Source organism: Lemur catta, chromosome 18, assembly GCF_020740605.2.
Source record: "Lemur catta isolate mLemCat1 chromosome 18, mLemCat1.pri, whole genome shotgun sequence".
NCBI classification, from domain to species: Eukaryota; Metazoa; Chordata; class Mammalia; order Primates; family Lemuridae; genus Lemur; species Lemur catta.
The window spans coordinates 27,898,433-27,910,782 of record NC_059145.1 but is presented as its reverse complement, the minus strand read 5'-3'; positions in this window follow the sequence as shown (position 1 = coordinate 27,910,782).

Sequence of the window (12,350 nt, the reverse complement as noted above, 5' to 3'; positions counted from 1 at the left end):
GTCCCAAGCTATTCTACCTAAATGGTGTCACCCCCATCTGAGAGCCGTGTTCCTTTCCCTTTGGTCTTGTTTCACAGGCATTTCTTTGATATAGATGAACAACTATGGAAATATAAGTATAATTTTTAATTCAATCCATTATTCATAGACTTTCTATATCTGCTTAGTCCATCACATTTTCAAGTTGTTGCATGGGAGCCAAGTGATACTGCAGGAAATATGTCTGAACTGTCTGGAAAAATGGAAACAGCCACTAGAACTCTGTGATTACCTTAGAAGATTAACTTTTGAGAAAACCTTTTCAGTATTTGGCAGGTGATGCAGTGATGGGAACTTAGCTGTGAAAATGTAATGCCTGTTCGCAAACCTGGCCTAATCCAAACAGAATCTGATGATAAGACCAATGGGTCTTATATTTATTGTATCATCATTTCTCTTAACCTCAGAGCCTGTATCCTCATTACAGAAAATGCTGCAAAATTTGCTACTTACAACTCTTCGTCCTATGCCTATGTCTGTTTAGAATTCAACACTTTTATTACACCAAAAAGCAAGGTAGCACCATAGAAATAGTTGCCATTGTGGAACCAAAAAGTTCTGAATTTGAATCCTGATATTGCCACTTATGGATTTGTGTCCTTCAGCAAAAAAGTTCAACTTCCCTAACCTTCAGTTCCATCAAGTACAAATTAGAGATAGTCATACTTAGTTTTCAGAAACGTTGAAAGATTAGAGATATATAAAGTACTGAGCACAGCCTCTGATACATACACACAATGTATTAAATAAATGGGAGAAAGTCACATCGTTATTATCATTATCAGTAATACAGTTTCCATCAAAAACAATTGTATACAAATCTACTTTTTTGAAATTGGTTTGTGAGATCATTAGGGTGAGTGTGATTTTTGTGTGTGTGGATGTTCTAGGTCAGGAGAAAGATCAAATGAGGGTATTTTTCCCTTCAGCACTATCATGTAACAAGGGAACTAATTATCTTCCATTTATGATCCCTTAGGACACCTTTTTTTGACATGCACTGTTGCAATTTTTCCACAGTTTAGAAGTTTAAAGTGTATTAATAGTTGGCTAGTCCATTTAGAACAGGAAATTGGATCCCAGTGTCTGGAGCCTTTATCACTTACTGATTCTACCATGCTGAAGTTTCCCAAACTCCAATCTCTTGTGTGTAACACTTTCAAAATGTTGTCCATATCCATTTATCACTATTAATGTTATTCACTTAATACTTTTGTTCAAAACAAATTTAAATTTTCTCACTTCATAAAACTTAGCCTTGTCCTAAGTAATAATATTCATGAAATAACTAGTTTTAAATGCTAGTTTTTCTTTCATACAAAATTGCATACAACTATTAAAATTTCTTTATAAAATTTTATTCATGTACCACCTAGATTCACCTCAGTTGCCACCAATAGTACATGGACCACACAATACACAGCCCAGCCTTATACCTTGCTGCCTCATAGGGTAGAAATTTCAATGTTTTCTCTTTCCTTACGGTGTTTTTTTCCCCCTCTTGCATGTTTCAGTGGGTGCTCAGGATAATCTTGTAAAGATGGAGCTTTAAACTATTGTGAATTGAGGCACACATGCTTTGATGCCCAAGAAATGTAATTTACTGTATATCTAAAATAACACTCTTGTCTCTAATGTGAATATGCACAGCTTGTCTAGGTTCTAGTCCTTTTAATATATTTGCTATTTATTCTTTCTGTTTACAGAGATTCTGAAGGAAGGATTCTGGTCTGCTACAGTAAATAGAGCATGAAAATCAGGTCTGGCTTGAATTTCGTCCTAGACATTAACCCTACCTCAGCTTTTGCAGCCTTAGTCTCACTAACTAGGGTGTGGCTAATAATTTAACATTTTCTTCCCTCTCTTGGAGCACCTTAACCTTAAAAAAATATGGATACACATTATGTGAATGTTCAAGACTAAATGGGGCTATCCACATAAGCATTCACTGGATACAATTCTCTCTGTGTTGCCTTGGTAGGGGCTGTATATAAATTAAGCATGGTATAGCACAGTGGGTAAGATTGGGCCTTTGGACTTTGCCTACCTGGAATTCAATAAAGACTCTTCCAGTTCTAGTTTTTGATATTAACTCCTTACTTCACTTGAGTCTCCGTTTCCTCATCTGTAATATGGGAATAATAACAGCAACTACCTCATAGAGTTGTGATAAGAGATAAATAAGATCTTATGGATAAACTTCTTATCCCAGAAGCTTGGCAAATTTAGTTATTATAACCACAAGACTAGTTTGGACTTTGGAAATTTAGAATTCCATGGCCCATGTTATATATAAGTAGGATGTTAGGAGAAACCATTTTAAAGGGCATGGAGTGACACATAGTTTCCAATTAAAAAGGGGGAAATTTTAGATCACTGCTTAGTAATTGCCTTTTATACCCCAGTTAAAGTCTTAAGTCTTCCATCTCAGGAAATTACTTCAGCAACGGTAAAGAAATAATATTATTGCCTATTCTCATAGGGATAGTACCATTGTGGGGCCTGCCAACTTCTAGCCCTCAGATCAAAAGTGGTCAGCATCATTCCAAGAAAAGGCCATTTTTTTTCTTTTAGCAGCTTTTGGGAGAGAGAACCATGCCAAAAAAGCACATGGCTTCCCCAGAAGCTAAGCCATTCAGGGAAGCAAATGCCGCATGTCGAGAAATAAAAGAAGAAAAAGTTCAACCCTTTTGCACAGATTTTTTTTATCAAAGCCAAGACCACTTAAAATATAAACTGGCTGATTTATGGAAGCATTGACACCTGTTTCCCTTATTTTAACAAGATGAACAAATTAGACTTACCCTGCTGTTGTTCTTTTTAAATCTGATTTCTCCTTACTTGGGAACTTATATTTCACCATTAAAAACAAGCAAACAGACAAACATGCACAGATGAAAAGGCAGAAATCAAAGAGTTACAACTCTGAGCTGGTCTAACACAATGGAAAAAAGAAAAGAGAAATGGAGTACTTCATCTGCAGAAGGATATACCAGATTTATAAAGTCATGAAATAGGGTTACTTCACACAGTTCTCAAGCACTGTTTCAAATGAAATATTTCAGATTCTGGCTTTTATTGGAACAATATTAAAATAAATAAGTGCGGCAATGTATTTTTTCTCCAGCCCGAATACCTCCAAAATTACCTAACCTTTTTAAGATGGTTTATAGGAAATAATATTAAGTTAATAGTCAGGCCACCTGGAATCTTGTCCCAACTATCCTGTTAAGCATAGAGACGTCGAGCTAGTTACCTCCTGGGGCTCACGGCCATCATCTGTAAAATGGAGAAGGTGAGCTCAGTTGCCTATAATACCCTATGATTGCTATCTGTCATCACCCAGAATAACGATCTGTTAGCAATTGAGGGAATAATTTAATTTGAAATAATTATTTGTTAAACTAGAAAAAAACAAAGAGAGGGAAAAAAGTCCATTTTCTGAAGATTGCTTTTTGTTTTGAAATTTCCATGTTTCAAAAATCCACATTAAGAAATGTTGTAAACTGTCTGATTCTTAAAACACACACATACATACATACATACACACACACACACACACACACACACACACACTTAATACAAATTTTGTTCAAAACTCAAAATTTTGATATGCTACCCTCTAGTGGTGACCAGAACCTAGCTTGTTAATTCCATCAGATTTTTTTGTTCATAGGGCAGACGTAAAGAGAATTTTGTTTAAATTTTAATCATTTACAGTCCATCTCAAAGTGTGGTCCAAAGAAACTGGGGCCTCAGGATTAAGTGGTTAAACACACAGCTTCTCAGAGCCCACTCAAAACCAACTCCACCAGGCTGTTTGTGAGTGGAGTCCAAGAATCTGCATAATTAACAGAGAACCCAGCAGATTCTTAAGCCCATTGGAATTTGAAACCACTGGTCTAGCTCCCTAGTGGGCATAGTACAGATACAGGCATTACAATGAACCTAGTAAGTTCAAGTTCTCTTTTCTTCATCCCAAGGTTTAATATGTGGGACAGCAAATACTCCTATGGTTTCCTATCAATTTCAGGATAAGGACCATGCTCCTTAGCATAGCACCCAAAACTCTCCAAGGCCCAGGCCCTATATCTCCAGCCAGTGGGCCCTGATACTGCCATTACTCTTTGCCTCCACTCCATATTGTCACCACTGCCACCACTAAATTCTACATGGAACACTTGTGAATCCCTAAGGGAATCTATGCAATCCATTCTGCATTTTTGAACATGCTATTTACTCTGCATGGAATATGCCTGCACCCAACTTAAATTTGATTAGAAACACCATACCATCTCTAGTCATGATCAATAAAACGGTAAAGGATAATTCTACACTAAGTGGAGATCAGTGGCAGAGCCTAGAGTTGTCTTCCTGGCTGCGTTGGGCCTATTCCATCTCCCTAAGCCACACTTCCCAAGTCATCCTGTATAAATACACAGTCTAAATGAAAACAATGGTTTGTTGTGCAGTGGTGGCCTATAGAGATGCTGCCATTGGCCTTTCCCCCTTCCGATTACATGGCCGCCCCAAAGCCCCTTCCTTCTATATGTAAGTTGCTTGAATTTGCTTGAAGTTGCTTGAATTTGGTGTTCCTGTGGAGGGATGATTGTTGAAAGTTTCTATTTGGCCATCTTGCTCTTTCCCTGGGTTGGTAAATTGAGGAGTTAAGGAGACCAGAGAGTGTGCCTTTGTGTTCTCCCCTAATGCTGGATCTGCGTGACCTGAAAGGTGAAAATGTCAAATATTGCTTTCTCACCCAACAGCTATTTTCTGCTCCCTGGGGTAACAGATTTCTGATATTGTTCAGTCATTGTGAACATTCCTTGTACTTTAGGGAAGCTTGGACTCCTTACCAACCCCAGAATCAGACTAATTTGGTCTTTGCCATTTATGGTAATTCTATTTTCCTTGCCAGTGATTGGTTTGAGAATGGGCATATGACACATTTTTAATCAATGAGAGCTGAGGGTAAGACCACCAGGAATTCTGGAAATTCTTCATTGCTCTTAAAAAAAGAAGCCTAAGGAAGAAACAAATTCTTTTCTTTCCTTTCCTACATTTTGATATATATTAAAGCTGTCATGCCCGGAATTGCTACGATCATCTCATAACTGTAAGGGGAAAGCTAAAAGATTCATGAAGAATTTGAGCCAGAGCAATAACAAGATATTCATTTAAATGATCCTATTTTTAGCTTTTGGTTAGATAAAGAAAATAAATCTTTCTTATTTTTTAAACCAATTTTAGTTGAATTTTTTTTGTTACCTCCAGCCAAAAGTATACCAAACAAATCTGATGATAAAATTAAAAAAAATTCTATCATTTCACAGATTCTTTGTGGATTCATGATCAGCTAAGAGTAAGATTATTTTCTTTCTGGTAATGGACTATACCTGCATCCTCTTTCAGATGTTTCTAAAATTACAGAGATTACACATTGTGGAAGAATCTTTCTATAATTATCAAGCATTTTTTTCTTTCAATATGGTCAATATGTGGAGAAACTGAGGAGAAGACCCCCCCCCATTAGAATTTGAATTTATAGAATATTACATAAAAAAACAAAAGACATGTGACTTCATATTCAAAATCAAAAGAAGGAAATACCCATTTCCAGAAATGGAAAGCAAACTCAAAATCAAAGAGACGAGCAGAAGCTTAGGGTAGATGTATCAGAGTAACATGAGAAGCAAGTATGGGCCCTAATGGCTGGATTTGGGAGTTTGAGTGCTTGTGCAGAGAAGGTAGCCCAGGACACAGGTTCTATTCAACCATAGCTGAGATACCTGCAACAAGCCGGAAGTGCTAGGGACTGGGAAACCTCTGCCCCTACCAGCTGGGGGAAGCAGCAAGAAAGCTTGCTGCACATGCAGGGTTGAGGTCAGAAAAAAGTCACCCTAGGAAATTTGAGCCCACCACCACTCGTATGAAACAAAAACTCCAGTTGATTGAGAAATCAACTGACATAAAATGAGTGAAACCCACAAACCTAAAATAGCCCACTATGGAATTTTCCATAGTTCAGAGACCTCCACAGAAGTCAGTCTCAGCTGGAGATGAGCTCCAGGATGAAGACTGAAACCACGAGAGGAAGTGAATTCCTGGATGGAGAGTGAGATGATGCCACAAAAAGAAGGATTTGCACACTAACAAGAAATAATAGAATCACCCAAAAAGGGACTTTAAAATGATTATTTTAAAAATGATTAAATAAATAAAAAGGAAATAGAAAAGATAGAGCAAGCATAAAACAGTCTAAATAGAACAGATTTGAAAAATGGGAAAGAATACAGTAGAAACCTTAGATTAAAAATTATAACTCACTGAAATAAAAAAGAAATCATTCACCGGTTGAACAACAATGCATACACAGATGAAGAAAAACATGCACATATTGGAGCATAGATCCAAGGTAATGACCTGGAGTGTGGAACAGAGTAATAAAGATACGGGGAGTTAATAGAATGGGATCCAACTCTCTCCAGGAGAACAAAAGGGATTCTATATCACCATTATTTCTTACAGCTGAGTAATACTCCATGGTATACATATACCACATTTTACTAATCCATTCATGAATTGATGGGCATTTGGGTTGTTTCCACATCTTTGCAATTGTGGATTGCGCTGCTATAAACATTTGGGTGCAGGTAGAATGGAAAAATAAGCACCACATGTACTCACCAGCACATTGGTTTCCCTGATCATCACCTAAGTGCACATTTGGGAATAACACCAATTGGGTATCAGACAGAGGTGGGGGGTGGGGGAAGGGGATGGGTGTATACCTACATGATGAGTGCAATGCACACTGTCTGAGGAATGGACATGCTTGAATGTTCTGACTCGGGGGGATGGGGGGCATGGGCAATATATATAACCTAATCTTTTGTACCGCCATAATAAGCTGAAATAAAAAAAAAGATATGGGGAGTTGAGACATGGAAGATAGGAAGACAGAATCTAATAGATGTCTAATAGGAATTCTAGAAGGAGAGGGTTAAGTAACTATGGGACACAGAAGGTTAGAAGAGAAAATGAGAATTTCCCAGAATTGAAAACAAGTAATAAATCCTAAGATTAAAGGACCACCACAAGATGCAAATAGGACAAATGAAAACAAGTTCACATCAAAAAGCATCATCAAAGTAAAACTGTAGAATACCAAAGACAAGTAAAATTTCTAAAGGCTATCAGAGATTAAAAGACATATTACTACAAAGGAATGATTGTTAGATTGACAAAAGACTATAGGCAGCAATAATAGCTAGTATTTACTGAGTGATTGCTGTGGGCCAGGAATTATTTTAAGTATCTCATTTAATGTTCACAACAATCTAAAGGGGATGATGTGGCTGCTATCCACATGTCAGATAAAGGACAATGGACAAAAGACAATGGAATAATACATTCAAAGTTGTGAGGCATAAATAATTCTTCCTGTAACTCTAACTCCTGCCAAACTTTCATCAAGAGTGTAGCTTGGGCTCGGCGTGGTGGCTCACGTCTATGATCCTAATACTCTGGGAGGCCAAGGCAGGAGGATTGTTTGAGCTCAGGAGTTCAAGACCAGCCTAAGCAAGAGCAAGACCCCATCTCTTCTAAAAATAGAAAAAAATAGTTAGGTGTGGTAGCATGCACCTGTAGCCCCAGCTACTTGGGAGGCTGAGGTAGGAGGATCCCTTGAGCCCAGGATTGTGAGATTGCAGTGAGCTATCATATAGCCATTTTACTCTAGCCGGGGTAACAGAGAGACACTCTGTCTCAAAAAAAAAAAAAAAAAAAGTGTAGCTTGGAGGTTTTTTATTTCTTTCCTGACTGATATAATTTAATAATCCATAAACTTTTTTATGGATTATTAAATACAAAATATATGTTCAGAAGTGTCAATATAACAAGAAGTGTTATATTGTCATAAGTTCCTCAGAATTACGGTCATTATGTCATATATGGTCATTTTGTGTGTGCCGTGAGAAGGGTAGAAACTGGTGAAGAAAATGTGTTTTTAACTAAATTTTTTTGTTTTTCACTGTCCACCCAGACTGAATTAAAGAAGCTATGAAATAAAACATGCAGGTTAAGCAAGGACAGTTAGCCCATTCCAAATATTCCTACAGCACAAACAATGGTCTCCTGTATCCATGAAAAGAACTCTTTAAGTATTTCAAACCATAGGAATTTAATACAGGGAATTGCTTACACAGACGATGGAATAGTGAAGGGACCACAAAGCACTATGAGACAACCCTGAATTTAGCAGAAGGAAGCCACTACCAACCTAGGCCTGGAATGAGGAGCAGGAGGAGATCACATCAGAGCTCAGAAGTCAAGGACACTTGGAGGACCTATCTGGTGGAAACTGAGGCCATGAAGGTAAAGTCAAACCTGCAGGAATTAGAGCCACAGAGATATCACAGCTACTGTGGGAGGCGCTACCTAAACCAGAATGGGGATAGGAGTGGGGTAGATATCCTGGCTATTATTCCTCCTTGCGCTCTAGGCTTCTATCAGAGCCTTCCTATTAGGTAAACTTATTTAGTAGCAGAAGGCAATGGAGGCTGGGAAATGTAGTTTCCTGCAATGCACAACCAGGTAAAGAAAGACAGAGAATGGTTCTGAGAATAGTCAAGTGACCTGAAAGTGACACATGCATTTTGTGTGTGAATGACCGAACTGCCTTCTCTTTTCATATGCAAAGGCACTGCCTCTTTCCTATGATGGTCCTGTTCTACAAGCTCTACAAGATGGCAGCTTCATTTAAGACCATCCCTCTGCTGAGCTTTTGGAATACAGATGTCCTCTTAAATCTGCTATGCCTAGAAGCTAATAGTGGAATGTAAAAATAGCTTTTGCTGTCTGCACTGCTTTTCTTATTTGTATTCTAAGTAAAATCACTTAGGCAGATACAGAAAGCACTTCTTATTTGCATTTGTTTTGCCTACAGAAAATGTACAGTTCACATGACTGCTCTGCTTCAAAGAAATAATCAAAATACAAATTGCTTGAACTATAAAAACAGGAGCTCAGAAAACCTAGGATAAGGAAGAGAAATTAGGGCACATTTTAAACGTGAAAAAAAAAAAAAAGATGTTTTTGCCATGGTCATCTTCAACTTACATTTCCAAAGAACAAGTAAAACAAATTTTGAGAATTAGTTGGTTCACAGAAACTTTACCCTTTCCCAAATTTTATTTTTGACCACATGAATTAGAAAAGATGCTCATGTCAAATCTCTGTTTTCATTTGGAGTGCATGACCAGAATCTAAAATATATTTTCCTGAATCAATATTAAGCAATATTTGGTAATCATCTTTATTTGCCCTCAAAAGAAAAGCCTTTAAATGAAGAATATGCTATTAATTAACTGAAAGGAGTGTTAATTTTCATTTAAAATCTATCATTGGCTATAATATTAAGTTTTAGCCAAAGTATTTATCTTTAGTTTATCTTAGCTCTGATAGAGGTTCATTGTTTAATGAAATATCATAGTATTAACTCTGACAGGCATTTTTGGTGATAGAAAATATATTATTTTGGGTGGTAGTATAGTTAATTGTTAACTAATCTGTCCTGAACTGGGTTAGGTTTTATAAACTGTCTCAGTTTTTAAGAACTTTAGTGCTATCCGTTGGCAATGATTTTGACTTTTTGAATTGCCTGTGTATATATTTTCTACTTAATGCTCAGTGCATACAGTTGGTATCAGATGATCCATTACAAAAGGAAGTTTTGTGGAGAGAAAGAGAGAGAGAGAGAGAGTGTGTGTGTATGTGGTATATTTTATAAAGAACATTAGCACCCTCTTCTGGGTGACTTTTGAGGCTGTAATGAAAATATTCTGATAATCTTTTCCCACGTCCTAACAATGAACAGTCTGAATATTCATTAAATTTGATCCTGATTAAAGCACAACCTCTGAGTAATTTAATTAGACTGTATATTTCAGAAACACTGATAAGTGCTGGAGTCAAAAACACTTCATAGCCAAATGTTACCCACTGGGAATAAGTGTTTGGCTTATGAAAAGGGAAAAAAATGCTTCTTCTACATTTCTCAGAATGAATGTCCCCAATGACTCTTAAATATACAGAGCTATGCAAGGAGGAAGGGAACACAAGGACAGACAAGGAGAGCAGACTTGTACATTCTTCTCCCAGCTGTCAGTGCTTGAAGAAAAAATGTATCCCCACTTATGCTTTAATATCAGGCATTGACATAAATTAGATTTCTTTACAAAATCAGCTATCTTTTAAATCAGACTCCCTGGCATTTCCCAGATCCTCCTGTGATAGACATTATATGAGGCTGATTATGGAGATTTGATTGTACTTGTTTGATTCATTCATATACTCATTCATTTATTCATTTACTGTCCAAATATTTAATGTGCACCTACTATGTGCCAGGTACCCTTCTAGGTACTGAAGATATAGGGAACAGATTCAATTTCCTGATCTCATAGGGATTACATTTCCAGTGAGAGGAGATAAATACAATACAGAAGTCAATACATAATATGTATTGTGTAAATACAGTGAAAGGAAGGGTCAGAAGACTGTGGGGTGGGCAGCTCTTGACCAAGAAGCAGTAGGCAGCAGAGGAAGGGGTCCATCTAGGGCCATTTATATCACAGGGAGAAAGTGGCCAAAAGATGGGGCAGGGAATCAGGAATCCAGTTTATAGCTCGTAGGGTCTCTTTCTGCATGGTTGAATTAAATAACATAGACCACCTCATCCACCTATAATCTATAATCTTTAAGTAGGATCAAACAGAACTAGTTAGAGCATTGAAGGGACAGCTAACTTCCCAGAGGGAAAGTAACTTACATTGGCATTGAGAGCTATTAAGTAGCAGTTACACCAAAGTCTATTCCAAGAAATGCCACAGTTTGTATTAAAAATCTCCCTCCTCTTTTGCTGCAGAATTTATCAGACCCCCCAGAACCTGTTAATGCTGATTCTGAAACTTACTAGATGCTGAATTTGGGCAAGTTTTTCAACCTCTCTGAACATCAGGCTGCATTTATAAAATGGGGGTGGTGATAATTGCACTGCAAGGTTGCCTGGCACTTGGCATGGCTACAGGGCCTGGTAGCAAGATAAAGGTGAGGTTTCAAGTAGCCCAAGTGCTGCTCAGATTTTAAAGTGCTTTCTATCTCTGGAAGACAGTATGCGAATCTGGGTAAAATATAGGTCTGTCTGATTTTTAAAACACAAAAATGGACCTGAAGAAGTGTTAATAAGTGAGAAGTCAGATATTTTAGATGATACAGAATTGAAGTGTTGAAAAAAATAATCATACAGTTCGCAATCAGTCCTCATTTATTCCTTCTGAAGTTCTTGTGTGTCTTCTTAGCTTCTCTTTGTGGAATTCTTACTGGGAGCACAACTCCTACAGTGGAAACTGAGACAACACAGGACATGTGAAATGGATGCTCTGCAACACTGAAGTGAGACCCAAATCCACTGTGCTAATTAGTTATTGGAATCTTGGCATAATCACACACATGCTCAGGGGACATTCAGTTAGCTGTCTCTTGTGGCTGCTATCATGTGAGTATTGGAACAAATCCCATTTTGATGAGAAGTAGCTCTCAATGTGTAGTGTGAAGATACGATGACATTGTTGAAGCATAATCATTAGCTCTGTGTTAGTGACTCAGTTATTCATCTTTAGTTTTGTTTTGTTCCTATCCCTATGTAATAGCTTTTTGGTTGCTGTCAAATGAAGTAGAGATTAGGAAAACAGTTGCCTTAAATTCTATATAATCTGCCTTGCCAAACAAAAATAAATACATATATAATTCTTTTAAAAATTCTATTTAAGGCTCGTTAGGATTATTGAACACAATCTTTTACACTTCAATAAGCAGTTCAGGGAATGCAAGAAGCAAAAGGCTAGAACACCTGTGAGAAAATGTCCAATCCCTCATCATTAAAATATGGAAAATCAAAAAACCAAGGAGTAACTTTTTGTACCACAAAGCTATAGAAAACCTTCTTAAAAATGTGCTGATAACCAGAACAAGGATGTATGATTTGAAGAACTGGATAAAGTCATGTATTTTCATATTCCCTAGCATGTGATCATGCATGCATCTCACAGGCACTGAGCAAATCACCAGAACTTACATATGCTCCCTTCAAACTCAGCTTACAGTTTTTCTGAACCACTGAAAATATTTGGTAAGTCCTTTTTTGGAATTGCTCTTAGAGTTTAGGGCACATTCTTTTGAACATCCTAACAGATGACAAATAATCACCCTTTGAAAGTGGCTTTTAGGCCGGGCGCGGTGGCTCACGCCTG